Source organism: Agelaius tricolor, unplaced genomic scaffold (assembly GCF_023055355.1).
Source record: "Agelaius tricolor isolate 1412-34295 unplaced genomic scaffold, bAgeTri1.0.p SCAF_57, whole genome shotgun sequence".
In the NCBI taxonomy this organism is placed as follows: domain Eukaryota; kingdom Metazoa; phylum Chordata; class Aves; order Passeriformes; family Icteridae; genus Agelaius; species Agelaius tricolor.
Window position 1 is genome coordinate 898,702 of NW_027269317.1, and position 14,336 is coordinate 913,037.

General features: G+C 44.3%; 1 protein-coding gene and 1 pseudogene across 12 annotated transcripts in view; one reads left to right on the forward strand and one right to left on the reverse strand.

Annotated features, from left to right (window-relative positions):
- The window catches only part of LOC139604922 (zinc finger protein ZFP2-like), a 178,318-nt gene that overhangs the window by 146,954 nt on the left and 17,028 nt on the right, over nt 1-14,336 (forward strand). For 6 of the 12 annotated variants that reach the window (XR_011684154.1, XR_011684167.1, XR_011684165.1 and 3 more), the window contains exon 3: nt 185-1,038. The exons of 1 other annotated variant lie outside the window; for it this stretch is intronic. The gene's annotated coding sequence lies outside the window, so the exon portion shown is untranslated. Of the gene's footprint in view, nt 1-184; nt 1,039-5,761; nt 5,861-7,042; nt 9,757-14,336 lie in introns of those variants that run through there. 5 more of the 12 variants (XR_011684160.1, XR_011684170.1, XR_011684163.1 and 2 more) reach the window with 2 other exon arrangements.
- Nucleotides 1-14,336, reverse strand: part of LOC139604975 (zinc finger protein 271-like) — a 254,765-nt pseudogene that overhangs the window by 64,873 nt on the left and 175,556 nt on the right.

Genomic DNA, 14,336 nt, shown 5'->3' on the forward strand with positions numbered 1-14,336 from the left:
ATGTCTTTGCAGCAGTGGTGATGTCACCAAGTGCAGCTTCTTGTAAGTCCTTTGCTTGGTCTTGTGGCTTCTGGAAGTCACCTTCTCCTGCCATTTGTTCAAGGGTTAAATTTGGTTTGTTGGCATCTTTTGAATATGTGTCCGCCAGTGATTTGAGATGCCTTTTTTACTGCCTCTCCCACAGCATGTACTCGACCGGGGTGTGAGACTCTGTCCAAAGTTTCTCTCATCTGCCTCACGATCGTCATTGGGGACCACTGAAGAAAAGACCCTTGTCTGAAGTTTCTGGCCCTGTTGGAGAAAGTTACGTGCCAACGGCTCCGAGACCTGAGCACAGTGCTGAGCTATTGTTCACAGGTGTTGTTTGCTGTATGCTACACTGAGCCCAATGAAAGAAGAAGGGGGCATCTTGCCTTTTTGCAGCAATAGCCTTGGAAGCTGTCCCACCTCTCGGCCTGGCTGGACTTCTCCTGAGTTCTGGGTGGTCCCCCCACAGAAGACCCTCACCTGTTTTACAACCACCGTGACAGACAGACTGAGATGTAAGGAGCCTCTCCATCAAGGACTGAGACATGAAACCCCCATGTGAAAAGGCCCCTCTGCTCCTTCCAAGGACTGGCACTGAAACCCCCAGCCCGGGGCAGGTGTGTGGGGGAGGCAAGCTGACCAAAGCGAGATGTTTGCCTGCAGGTTGTGACCGCTGGACCAAGAACACAATGGCTCTCATTTACTGCTGAGAACATGGACTAACTGTTACATCTATTCCTTATTGTATCTGTTTACCCCCCTCGCAATTTCCAATAGTGTTATCAGAATAAAAACCTCTGAGTTAGCTAGAGATTTCAAAATCTCCCCAGACGTGACCTGGTGAACTCCATCAGCTGGACATCAAAGGACTTGGCTGTTCTATGTTTGGTAGCTATATACCTTCCTTTCTCTTCCTCCCTCTTTTCCTTCTTTTTCCTTTTTTTCCCCAATTCCTCCCCAACGCATTTGGTTATTCAATAAAGGTGCATTTCTTTTGATTATCACTGCAAACCCCCCTGTGCCGTGTCGGTTTTTTGCACCCTGAGATCAAATCCATGAACAATCACGAAACCCGTTCGTAAGGATGGATTGTGACACGGGGAGAGTAGGCAATTCATTATATTTTTATTTTCATGCACGACTAAGACACAGGAAGAGAAGGTGGCTCCCAGCAAGTTTTTTAAGAAATGCAACCCCCAACCATATTCCTTAGCCACTTTGCAGAGCTCCTTCAATTCCCCATAGGGGATCAGCTCCCAGGAGTTGATTGCAGTCACCCTTCTGCTGTGTTTACATATAATTGGCAAGCCCACAATCTTTTTGGTGAGCTCTGAGCCCTCCCAGTGGCTTCCCTCTGCATCTTGGCCCAGTGATCCTCAGACTCAGGACCAGAATCCAAGTCTGGGAATACCTACTCTCATCCTCCAAGGAGGATGGAGGGCACTTGATGACTGCATGGAGCCTCTTGGGGCAGCCAGAATCTGCCTGTTTGTGGGCAGCTGTGGAAGCCAATATGGGCTCCTTCTGGTCGCTGTCATCACCACTTCTGGCTCCAATGTTGTGGGAATGGGAATGGGAGGGACCATCAGGAGGAGTCAAGAGAGGAAGGGGTAGGGTTGGTGTGCACAATGGGGAGGGGATTCCCGATAGAGAGGGGAAGTCCCAACATGGACACACTTCCTGACACAGAAGAGAGGGGCAGGGCGCGATTACAGGAATAGAGAAAGTGGGAGGAGGGTCAGAGGCGTCGTTTTTGGCAGAACAGGGAGGTGACAAAATGGCCATTGCCTTTGTGGGGTCAGCACCATTTTGTGGAGAAAGGGCAGGAAAACTTGGAGAGGGAGAAGACAAGATGGCGGGGCTGGCCACATTCCTGGCACCATCTGGGAGAACAACTGGGGGTAGTAGAACTGGGTACATGGGCATTGGTAAGAGGGTTAGGAGAGAGCCCAAGGCAGCATGGCCAGTGCTGCCCTGGAGAGGGGACAGGGGACACTGGGAGATGTCAGGGTGATGGTAGCAACCCTGCGCCTGCTGGCAGGATCCATCTCCCAATCCTGCCTGAGGCAGGGAAGAGAGTTTAGGGATGCAAGGGGAGGAACGGGGAGAAGGGGTGTTAAACTGGGGTCCCAAATGTTTCCCAACGTTTTCTACAGACTTAACAATAAGGCCAAAGGATAAAATTTCCCCACTGAAAGATCCCCTTTAACTCAAAGAATGTAGAACCTTTTCCCTATATGGTCCCAGAACTCATTAGAACGGATTCCCTCATAACATCAGGAAAATGCTTGAACAATCAATGAAGAAAACATTTTAAATCTCCCTTTGAAAAATGAAAATTTTCCCCAAGGATTCCTTTAACTTGGGTATAAACTTCCCTGTGTGGGTGGATCAGTTTGGCTCCCATCCCCACACTTCCTCCCAACATCCAAGAGCAAAAGAAGGCAAAGGAAAGACAAAAAAGGGTGACCCCCAAATATAGTACTCACATGACAGTGGGTCAACAAAACCTCTCCAGGTTGTCCGTCAGCTTCAACCAATCTTCTCGCCTCAAGAAGGTTGCCGGTCGCCTGTGTGATTCCCCCAATAAAACTTAGGAGTCTCCTCTGGGAATTGGCTGCTCTGAACATGGCTCAATTTCAGTAGCAAAAAAGCTACTGAAGACACCTCCAGGAATGCTCCGAACAGGTCCCTGTTCAGGCTGCCAGCTGTCACAAGCCACAAGCCCATTGGTGGTGGAGAGAGAGGCAGCGGAACTGTGACCTTCCAGAAGTGTCTCCAGTAATGAAGCCGCTCGGTGGCACAGGCACACACACACACACACACACACACACAATCACTGCAGCACACACTTCTCTCATAGAATCACCAACGACAAAGAAATGGGAAGGGTCTTTGTATGGACACCAGGGAAGGAGGTTTATTCCAGCCACACCCAAAGGGGCCCAGAGACAAAGATAAAAAGAACAGTGGAAAGTCCGGATTTAAATACAGGGGAAAAGGGGGGCGGAGCAGAGCATCAGGGCCAATGGGCTGAGGGCTCAGGGCAGTACAGAGGGGAGACAAGGGGTGGCAGCCAATAGGGTAAAGAGGGTGGGACACTGAGGCAATATGGGGCCAATGGATAAGCAGGGAAGGGAGAACATTCAAGGACATATAAATATAAGGAAAAAGGGAAGGAGAGGCCAACAGTCCAACCAGGGAGGTAGAACTGGGTACATTTGCATATACAACAAAGCATCCTGGAAAAGGCTCTGCTCAGTTGCCCTGAACAGGGGAGATTTCTCCAACTTGGGGTCTGTCTGTCTGTCCAAAGGCCTATAATGGCCTTTGTTCTGCAGGCCCACTGGCCTCCACAGATGCTCAGTGGAAAAAGGGGTTTGAAGCTTTGTTTGTGAAATTTGTGGGACATGCAAACCAGAATATTGCAGCCCTCATGACTGACCACCTGGCCGGAGAAGGAAGCCACTCAGACCCTGTTGGGCAAACCCACATTCCTAGTGAGGCCCTTGAGGGTATTACTGAAGCTCTGCATAGCACATTTTTAAAGGTTCCCGATGCTGTGATCCCCCCAAAAGTATTTATTATGTAAAGCAAGGACTGGCGGAGCCTTATATGCAATTCAATGGCTGCTTGAAACAAGCTCTTAAAAGACAAATTGAGAATGACATTGCCAGAGAGGTGTTGCTTTCAAAATTAGCTGCTGAAAATGCTAACGAGAATTGTAAAAACTTCTGAAGTCCTTGTCTAAGGAGGAACCCACCCTGCTGTAAATGATAGAGGCATGTAACTACCTGTGTGCCTTCAGCATAGGGCAACCGTTACTAATGAACCTTACTGTGGGGGCTGGTATAGCAAATGCCTTTGTGTGGAAGGGGCCAACAGCGGGCCTGTTAGCTAAAGGAGTGAGAAGAAAGGTAAGAAGCAAGAAGTTGATAAGGAGCTCTCTCCAAGGCTGTAACTAAGGAGAGCAAGAGAAGTGAGGAATTGAAGAAAGATAAGAAGAGAACTTTGCAGCTGGACAAAATATTTTTTAGAAAGTTAGTTGAAGACACTGTAACTTATTCCCAATGATGTTATGTTGATTTATTGTGGCCAATAGTTAGGGAAGAATTATGTTGATTTATTGTGGCCAATTGTTTATAGTTAGTATAAACAATTAGAAAGTGTATAAAAGGTCAGTCATGTTTGATAATAAAGAGTTGCCATCTGAGACTGCTTGTGGTCTCTGCCTTGTGTCATGACCACCTTGACAGCAACATCTGGTGATCCCGACGTGATTCAACACCCTTAAGAACATACTTGGTCTGGACCCATACAGGGTCCTAGCAACTGGCAGCCATGACTCACTGGGACGTAGTGGGGGAGGCAGTGTTGGTGCAGCTGAGAATGGTGGGTGGAAGCCACAGGGAAGTCCAGACCTGATTTTCTCCTATCAAGACACCTGGAAGTAGGTGAGCCGCCAACTAGTAATAATGGGAAATAATTTATCTAATGAAGAAGAGACTGTTTTGGCTACATGGAAAGTTTTGTTAAGAAATAAGGGAATTAATACTTCAGACTATGCCCTTCATAGTATATTGCTATGGGCTAAATCACAGGATTTTGGCACTGATCCTGACACAGCATTTAGTGTTAAAGCATGGGAAAAAGTCAGGGACGGACTGTCATCTGAGCAGGAGATAAAACTGTTGTTGATCTAGCTGTTACCTGGGGATCGCTTTTTGAGGCATTAAAGGAATGGAAAACAGAGTGAGAACAAGCAGAGCAGGATGCGGATGAAGAATCAGGATGGATAACAGAAACTGATGAGGGGGATGAGGCAGAGCGGGCCTCTGATGGGGAACTTGGTGAATCTATCCTTGAAGAAGGTGCAGGTGCCATGCAAGTTACCAGGCAGGCTACCAGAGCTTCCAGGAAACCTGCCAGAGCTTCTGGGCTGGATGCCAAAGCTTCTGGGAAAGCTGCTAAGGCTTCTGGGGAAGCTGCCAAAACTTCTGGGCAAACTGCCACAGTATCTCCCTATCAGACTCCTAAACCTCTTTATGTCACACCTGGGCAGCAGCTCGCCATGTTGCCTGTATATACTACACAGCTGCACCAGGTAGCTGAAATGTCTTTAGCAGACAGAGAAACCCAGCCGTCTGCCCCCCTGTTTCCCTCTGTTCTAGCCCAGCCATCTGCCCCCTCGCTCCCCTCTGAGCTGCATGAACAATCTCCAAGGTCGTATCCTCCGTTACCTGACAGTGACAGTGACAGCGAATCAAGTGATGAGTTGCCTGCAGTAACATCGGAGTTGGGGCAGGGAACTGTTGACAGTTCACCTTCTAATAGCTCCAGCCTTATTGCCCCATGGACTTTGCCCCCATGTCAAGTAACTGGGCTTCCTCGACACCCTCAGGAGTTTTGGGAATTTGTTAGGAAGAAAGCAGCTGAAGAAAAGAATTGGGACATGATAGAAAGATTAGGTGCTCCAAGAGTACCTCAGGAGAACAGTGCTAATGCAAATGTTGCCTGTGATAACCCTATGGCTTCTCCAGTTTTTAAAGCAGCTCCTGGAACAGGGCAGGGTGACAGTCATCATGTCTTTGCCTGGAGGGTTGTGCAAGATCTCCAATCGAAAGTGGCTCAGTATGGTATTAATTCCTCACAGGTAATGCAATTAATATGTGTAATTAATGCAGATATGCTTGCACCTTATGACATCATGCATATTGCTACTATTTCATTCCAGCCAGTACAATACGGTGTATTTCAAGACACTTGGAGGTGAGTGGCTGAGCAGACAGCTCTAACAAATATGCAGTTGCCTCAACACGACCCTCATCATGCTGTGAGTGTTGATGCCCTACTGGGCACTGGGCCTTTTGCCAATCCAGATTTACAGGCAAGGTGGGATCCTTCGATTTTGGCACAAGCTCTGAAAATTGGCATGAGTGCTTTAATTAAATCAATGGAAATGGCAGCTCCAAAACAGAGATATGATACTATACAAGAAGGGATGAGAAAACCATTTTTGCAATTTGTGGAAGAGCTTGCTGCAGCTACTGAAAAACAGGTAGATGATGAATCTTTGCAACACAAATTCTGTATACATTTGGCTAAAGAAAATGCAAACTCAGACTGCAGAAAGATTATTGACACTTTACCTGGGGAACCCACATTGCCTGAAATGATTACTGCTTGCTCGAAAGTTGGTTCAGTAGACCATAAAATAGCAGCTCTTGCTGCAGTTCTAAGACCTTCATTGAAATGCTATAATTGTGGACAGCAAGGGCACGTAAGGGCACAGTGTAATACCCAGAAAAAACATCTAAGTCAAATGCAAACAGCAATGTTGTGTGCAATCATTGTGCTAAATTTGGGCACTATGCTAAACAATGCAGGAGTAAATATCATGCAAATGGTCAGCTGTTGCCAGGAAGCAAGAAGAAGAGCATTGTTTGATTTGCTCTCAGGCATCACTTCTTCTACTGATGAGAGGCAATTGACCCCAGCAGCAAAAAAGACCCTAGAAGAAATTGAATTAGCCTTAGCACACACATTTGTTAACAGGATAGATACCTCTGATGGTGTTCAGTTGTTTATTTTGAAGGACCATGAAATACCATGTGGAATGCTGTGTCAATGGAATGATAACTGGGAAGATCAACTGCATATTCTGGAATGGATATTATTATCTTTCAGATCTCAGAAAACAGCTCCAGGACTTTATGAGCTTTTTGCAGATATTATCATCAAGGGCCGCAGGTGTTGTCATGAGATTTTGGGACACGACCCTGTGACCATTGTGATACCTGTACAACAGTGGTATTTTGAATGGTGCTTTCAAAATATTAAAAGCTCATAATAATAATGAGCTTTTATGATTTTGATTATCATAAAAATGATAAATTATAATATATTATAAAATAAATGATAATTATAATAAATGATAATGATAATAATAAATAAATGATAATTTTGATTATATAAAATAATAATGAGTTACAATCTGCCTTATCTTGTTTTACAGGCCAAATAAAATGCCATTTGCCTTCTCATCCTGTTCTAAAACTGGCCAAAGAAATTCCTTTTGAAGGGAAACAAATTTGTTCTCCTGTTCCAGTGGAAGGTATAACAGTTTTTACAGATGGATCTGGGAAAATGGGAAAAGCAGCTGTGGCTTGGAGAAAGGATGATCACTGCTAATATGAGACAATTATTCAGCAAGGATCTCCTCAACTGGTTGAACTTTGTGCTGTTTTTTTGTCTTTTAGTTTATTTCTTGATTCTGTAAATATAGTTACTGATTCCATTTATGTTGCCAATTTGGTTAAGCATTTAGATCAAGCAGTGTTGCATAATATTCAAGAGAAGCCATTGTTTATCATGTTAGTGAAGTCATGGACAGTTATTGGTGCTCGAAAGCATCCTTACTTCATCATGCACATTCACAGCCATACATCATTACCAGGATTATTTGTTGAAGACAATGCCTATGTAGATTCTCTAGTAGCTGCTGCTGCAATCAAAACTGTACCCAATGTGTTGCAGCAGACAATTTTATCTCATCAATTTTTTCACCAGAGTGCTCAAGTTTTACAGCAGCAATTCAAATTGTCTTCTGGTGAAACAAAATCAATTCTTTCTTCTTGTCCTGACTGTCACATGACTCATGTCACTCAGTATTATGGTACCAACCCTAGGGGTCTCTCTGCTTTAGAGGAATGGCAAACTGATGTTACTGAAATGCCAGAATTTGGTCGCTTTAAGTATATTCATGTCACAGTTGATACCTTTTCTCATGCAATGGTTGCTTCAGCATTCACAGGAGAAAAAACTTGTGATGCTATTTGTCATTTTTATCATGCTTTTTCTGTCCTAGGTGTTCTGTGTCATGTAAAAACAGATAACGGCCCAGCATATGCTTCGCAGAAAATGCAAGCATTCTTTCGTGCTTGGGGCATTGAGCATTCAACAGGTATTCCCCATGTCCCCACAGGCCAAGCAATCATTGAAAGGGCTCACGGTCTTCTTAAACGTCAGTTTCAGAAACAAAAAGGGGGACTGCAACAGGAGTCACCTCAAGTGAGATTAGAGAAAGCTGTTTATGTGTTAAACTTTTTGCGTCCCCTACCTGACTCACAGTTATCTCCAATCTTTTACCATTTTCCCTCTTTGAATTCTAAGCAACCAGATTTCTGTAGAAATGTCAAGGTATGGGTCAAGGATTTAATTACTGGTATGTGGTCTGGTCCAGTGGAACTGATAACCTGGGGGAGGGGTTATGCTTGTGTTTTGACAGATAATGGTACTTGATGGGTTCCTGCTCGCTGTGTTAAACCTTATCTGGAGTGTGGGAACTCAGCACATCGTTCCCGATGTCCAGAGATGCCAGGAGAACCCTTGGGGGTCTCGGAAATCCTGGAATGTTGCCAAGAGTGTTTGGTGGCTTGATTTTGATCCATCCACAGAAGTGACAGCAGTTTGAGGACATGAGAATCACTTTAGAGTGAAGGGTGTAAAAGGGACACATTTAGAGGGTGGAAATATAAACTTTAAGGTTTTTGGTACAGGGGAGTTATGGAGACAAGATGGAGGGATCAGGGCGTGTCTCGTCCTTCTTCTTTCTTCTTCTTGTCTTCCATCTCCTGTGGTGATGTTGGCACTTGGGGATTGGTTTATGGTGAAGGTGCACTTGCTAACATGGGTGAAAAGTATTGGAAAATAAAGGTAAATATCATGTACGTAGATTTTAGTATAAAAAGACAAGACCGCGTCGTGGGTGGTCAGAGTGCCCTTGGCTGCCTTGCAGATCAGACCTCTGTTGGGCAGACAGAAAATTTTGTAGATAAGAAACAATAAACAATCTGAAGACCGAAAAGCTGAAGAGTCCAGACTCGTCCTTTGAAGTGCGTGCCACCCAAGAACCACCCTACCCGTGTCGGGGCAGAGACAGACAGCCAGACCCGACAGTGGAGCTCACTGGAAGGGACAGGATGGATGGTTCTGCAGCTGAAGCAGAACGTGAAGATGACACTGGCTAAGGCCATATATCAGGACATATATTTCATCAGTTTTAATGTGCATTCATAGTAATTAAAGGGTGTGGTTTTGGTTTGCACTGATCAGGACAATGCAGGTTTTTGGAATCTTTGTTCTAGTATTCCTGCATCTCCTTTTGAGCACTTGGGGTGGTTATAGTTTAAGGTTTGAGTATTAGACATAAAACTTTATAGGATAAAGTAGTTAAGAAATTTAAAAGCACTTATAGATGAAGGACAGGGACGATTGTATTAAGAATGAGAATGTTAATTTTGTTGATGGTTGTGATTGTTGTTTTGTGCTTCCCGTCGGCTGGGATTTTTGCAAAGGGCCCTGAAAAAATCCATAGCAGCTGTATTTACAGTTCAAAAACACAAAGGAGGAATTGTGAAAGGGGCTAACAGAAGGCCTGTTAGCTAAAGGAGTGAGAAGAAAGCTGAGAAGCAAGAAGAAGCTGATGAGGAGCTGTCTTCAAGGCTGTAACTAAGGAGAGCAAGAGAAGTGAGGAATTAAAGAAAGATAAGAAGAGAACTTTGCAGCTGGACAAAGTATTTTTTAGAAAGTTAGCTGAAGTCACTGTAACTTTTCACCAATGATGTTATGTTGATTTATTCTGGCCAATAGTTAGGGTTGAAGTAGTATAAACTATTAGAAAGGGTATAAAAGGTCAGCCATGTTTGAAAATAAAGAGTTGCCATATGAGACTGCTTGTGGTCTTTGCTTTGTGTCGTGACCACCTTGACAGTGACACCTTTGCAGCTTTGAAGACTATGCCGGGAGACCCCTGAACGTGCTTTAGGGTCAGGAAATCTGGGCATTTGAAAAAGGAGTGCTTTGGAAAGAGGGAGGCCAGATCCAAAGCTCCTAGTATTTGCCCTCGGTGCCGTAATGGAAGGCATTATGCTAATCAACAATGTTCCAAGTCATGGATTTTGAAGAGTATTTGATATTGGGAAACAGGAGCTGAAGCGCGGAGCAGCACTGCACACAGACACAAATGCTCCAGCCGATGCCTCAGAGCAGACCACAGCAAGCCCCAGCCCAGCCGCCACAAGAAGCCTTTGCCTGACCATTGCCAATTTACAACCATCCACACACCAAGGAGTGCCACACAGGACCTGGCAACCTCCATCACATTAACATTACTTAAGTCATCAGTTCATTTGCTTCCCACAGGAGTTTTAGGACCATCCAGGCAGCGTATGCATGCATTGTTTTTAGGTTGGTCATCCACCTCTTTGATGGGACTTTTTGTTCTCCCTGGGGTTATAGACTCTGGCCCTGATAATGGGATTATGATCATGGCCTGGACACTCCAACTGCCTTTCACTGTTCCCCAAGGAACTTGAATAGCTCAATTGATTTTATTTCCCCAAACCATGAGCATACCTTTCACAGATGTAATGTGAAAAAGGGGGATTTGGGTCTACTGGAACACCCTAAGTATGCTGGGTAAAACCTATATTAGAACAATGCCCCACATGGTGTACCCTGACATTAAAAGGGCAAAAGATAACACTTGACAGCCTCATAGACACAGGGGTTGAAGTTACAGTTATCTCTCAAGCCAAATGGCCCTCACAATGGTCCCTTGCTAAAGTGCTCCAGGCACTTTCAGGCATTGGAGGAAGCAGCCGCAGCTGTCAAACCCACCACTGGATACAGATCAAAGGGCCCGAGGGACACCGTGCCTCAATCATACTGTTTGTATTACCAGTACCAATGGTACCGTGGTGGGGGATGATCTCTCCCAATGGGGCTTTAGGATTCAATCAGCTTTTTAAAGGGGGCCGTTGGAGAGCGACACTTTAACCTGGAAAACAGGGAAAATGGTTTGGGTGGATCAATGGCCCCTACCATTGCAAAAACTTTGTGTATTAACAGAGTCGGTGGAACAACAACTCCAGAAAGGGCATTTTGTCCCTTGGAATTCTCCTGTGTTATCAAAAAACAAACTGGCAAATGGGGTTTGCTCCATGACCTTTGAAAAATTAATGTAGCTACGGAGGACACAGAGGCCTTACAGCCTGGTGTCCCATCTCCTACCGTGATTCCCTGAAATTGGCACTTGACTGTCATTGATTTAATAGATTGGTTTTTTTAAACTCCTTTGCATCCTGATGATGCTCCTAAATTTTCCTTTTCGGTTCCAAGCACAAACATGCAGGTGCCCTTACAGCGATATCACTGGATAGTTTTACCTCAGGGCATGAAAAACAGCTGTACTATTTGCCAGTGGTGTATTGCTAGGTCCTCAATTCTGTTAATCAACCAATGTTCTTTTGTACCATTCTCTGGATGATATTGTTGTTGCAGCTGAACAACAGGAAGTCATGGAGAAAGCCTTAGTTAGCCCTTGTCACCAAAGCTGTAAATCAGGCAGGGCTTGGCATAGCTCCCAAAAGGTACAAAAACATCCTTCGTGGAGGTGTTTGGGGTGGTGCATTGGAGTCTCTTCAATTTATCCCCAAGCTCTGCAAATTCAGACAAATATTTGCACCTTACATGATGCACAAAAATGTTTGGGAACAATCAACTGGGTGCACTCCTTGTTAGGGATTTCAAATACAAAGCTAAAAGTCCTTTGTTTGAATGATTAAAAGGAGATTCAGACCTTTTATCACCTAGACAACTTACATTTCAAGTTCAGCAGGTGCTGCAATGCCCAACTGATGTCATAATAAACCAACAAGCTGCACACTGGGCACCTGAGCTGCTTTTCTTTTTAATAATCCTGCATCCAGCAAAACAGCCCCATGCCTTGATGTTTCAATGGGACCCCAATGCACCAGACTCTTTGTTTATCACTGAATGGATTTACTTATGCCCCAAATGACTAAAACCATCAGTACCCAACATGAAATGATGGCCCAACTGGTTGTTAAGGCCTGACAGAGACTCGTTTCTCTTGCAGGAGGGGAATTTTCCACTATTTTCCTACCTTTAACCACCTTTTATTTGAATTGGATATTTCAGGAATCAGAGGCTCTTCAGCTGGCCTTTGCTGAATTCAGTGGACAAATCTCAATACATCCTCCAAAACATGAGCTGTTTTAACAGCTTTTAAAAGCTTTTTTTAAGCTTTCATAATTTTTTTCAATTGACAGAGAAACCCAAGAGGAGTGAGGTTCCACTTCAAGCCTTAACAGTATTCACAGATGGTTCTGGTCACACTCAGAAATCCGTGGTAGTATGGAGAGACCCCTCTTCTAGTACCTGGAGAGCAGATGTATCCACAGCTCAGGGGTCCCCCCAATTTGTTGAACTTGCTGCTGTTGTCAGAGCTTTTCAAAAATATTCTGTTCCTTTCAATCTGGTTACAGATTCAGCTTATATTGCAGGAATAGTGATGAGAGCCAAAGCATCAGTTTTGAAAGAGGTTGAAAATTCACAGCATTTTTAATGGTTGCAGCTCCTTGTTTTTTCCTTAGAAAATTGAACATTTCCTTACTTTGTTATGCATATTTGTTCACATACAGACCGTCCCAGATTTTTAGCTAATGGGGAACAGGCAAGCTGGCCTTTTAACAATGCCTGTACAACAATCTGTTCTACCTAATAAGATAGAACAGGCTAAATTGATCCATTCGTTTTTTCACCAAAATGGTGTCACTTTGATTTGGCACTTTGGCATTAGTAAAGCCCAAGCTTCAAGAATTATTGCTGTTTGTCCTGGCTGCCAATGGTGCTGTTTTCTCTCTATTGCAGGAAGTATTAATCCCAGAGGGCTTCAGAGCCTTCAAGTCTGGCATCAGACGTTACCCATTTTTCTGAATATGGTCATTTAAAATACATTCATTCCTCTATTGATACCTTTTCTGCTGCTCTTTTTGAATCTGCCCATTCAGGGAAAACAGCTTACGATGTCTCTAGACACTTCACTGCTGCTTTTGCCATTCTTGGTATACATCTGAAGTAAAGACAATGGCCCAGTTTATATTTCCTGTCGAGTTGCTAAATCTTTTGCCTTATGGGGAATTATGTACAAAACAGGTATTTCCTCATTCCCCAACAGGCCAATCTGTCATGGGCTCATGGCTCCCTCAAACATCTCTTGGTACAACATAAGGGGGGGCCAGAGATGGCAACCCTGCCAAGAGACTGCAGAAAGCCCTTTATGTGATCAACTTTTTGAATTGTTCTTTGATGGACCCCAACCCACGAATTGTTCGACATTTTAATCGTAATTCACAATTGCAAAAGGAAAAACCCCCTGCCTTAGTGAAGGATCCAGAATCCAGTATGATATTGGGGCCTTATCCTTAGGCCACCTGGGGTAGAGGTTTTGCTTGTGTCTCCACAGAGAATGGTCCTGAGTGGATTCCAGCAAAGAATGTGAAGCTGTTTTTAAGAATCTTTGAGTGCATCACCTGAAGATTCACCTTGAACACCAACATTGGCGGAGAACCCTTGTGAACAGGACCTCGCCATCACACCAGTGCCTGTTTAACCTCTAACAGACTTATGCCCTTGGGAAAATGGTTAAGATTACCCAGTGGTATCAGGGTTTACAGGGCTAGGAGAACTTCTGGAGGACTGGAAACTTGGTGGATAGATAAGAAATTTATTTAAATTAGGCTTCTATGTATTAGGCATTGTATTATGTATTGTTATGGTTATTCCTTGTATTTACACTGTGTGAAAAAATTAATAGACAAGTCACTCAAGAGAGTATTTTTGGTTGAACAGATAGGGGGAGGTATGGGGAATAAAAGACAGTACAGTGGAACTGATAAAGGGGCCATATCTGAGGCCTGATTGAGCGGAAACCATGGGAAAGACAGACACAGATCAAGGTTCCCTGGGCAAGAAGTGATCAAGAAACATGTTGCGAGACTTTGTGATGTTACCAGGTGACCTGATATCACGAAGAATGTGTAACTAATGGGAAATTGTTACCAAAAATGGAGCCCTATATAACTACCATACAAGTAAAACCCTATATAAACCCCTGGTATACTCAATAAAACTGGCTTCTGATCTAAAGTCAGATGTCCCTGTCATTAACCCCCTTAGGTGGGGGGAAGATGTTGGAGATTCCTTTCCTTTCTCTTTGTCCTGCTGTGATTTGGTTGGTAATAAATTCACTCCCTGTCTCAGGCTGGCTCTATTTTGCCAATGCTGGTGCTCAGGGTGGGATCTCTCCCATTCCTGCTCTCAACTCCCAGGGCTCTCCACAGCCAATCAGAGAATGTGATGAACAAGAGTCAGCCAATCAGAGAGAGCAGTTCTGATGAGTCACCAGTTGCTGGGCAGACCCACAGCACCCAATGTTCCCTGGA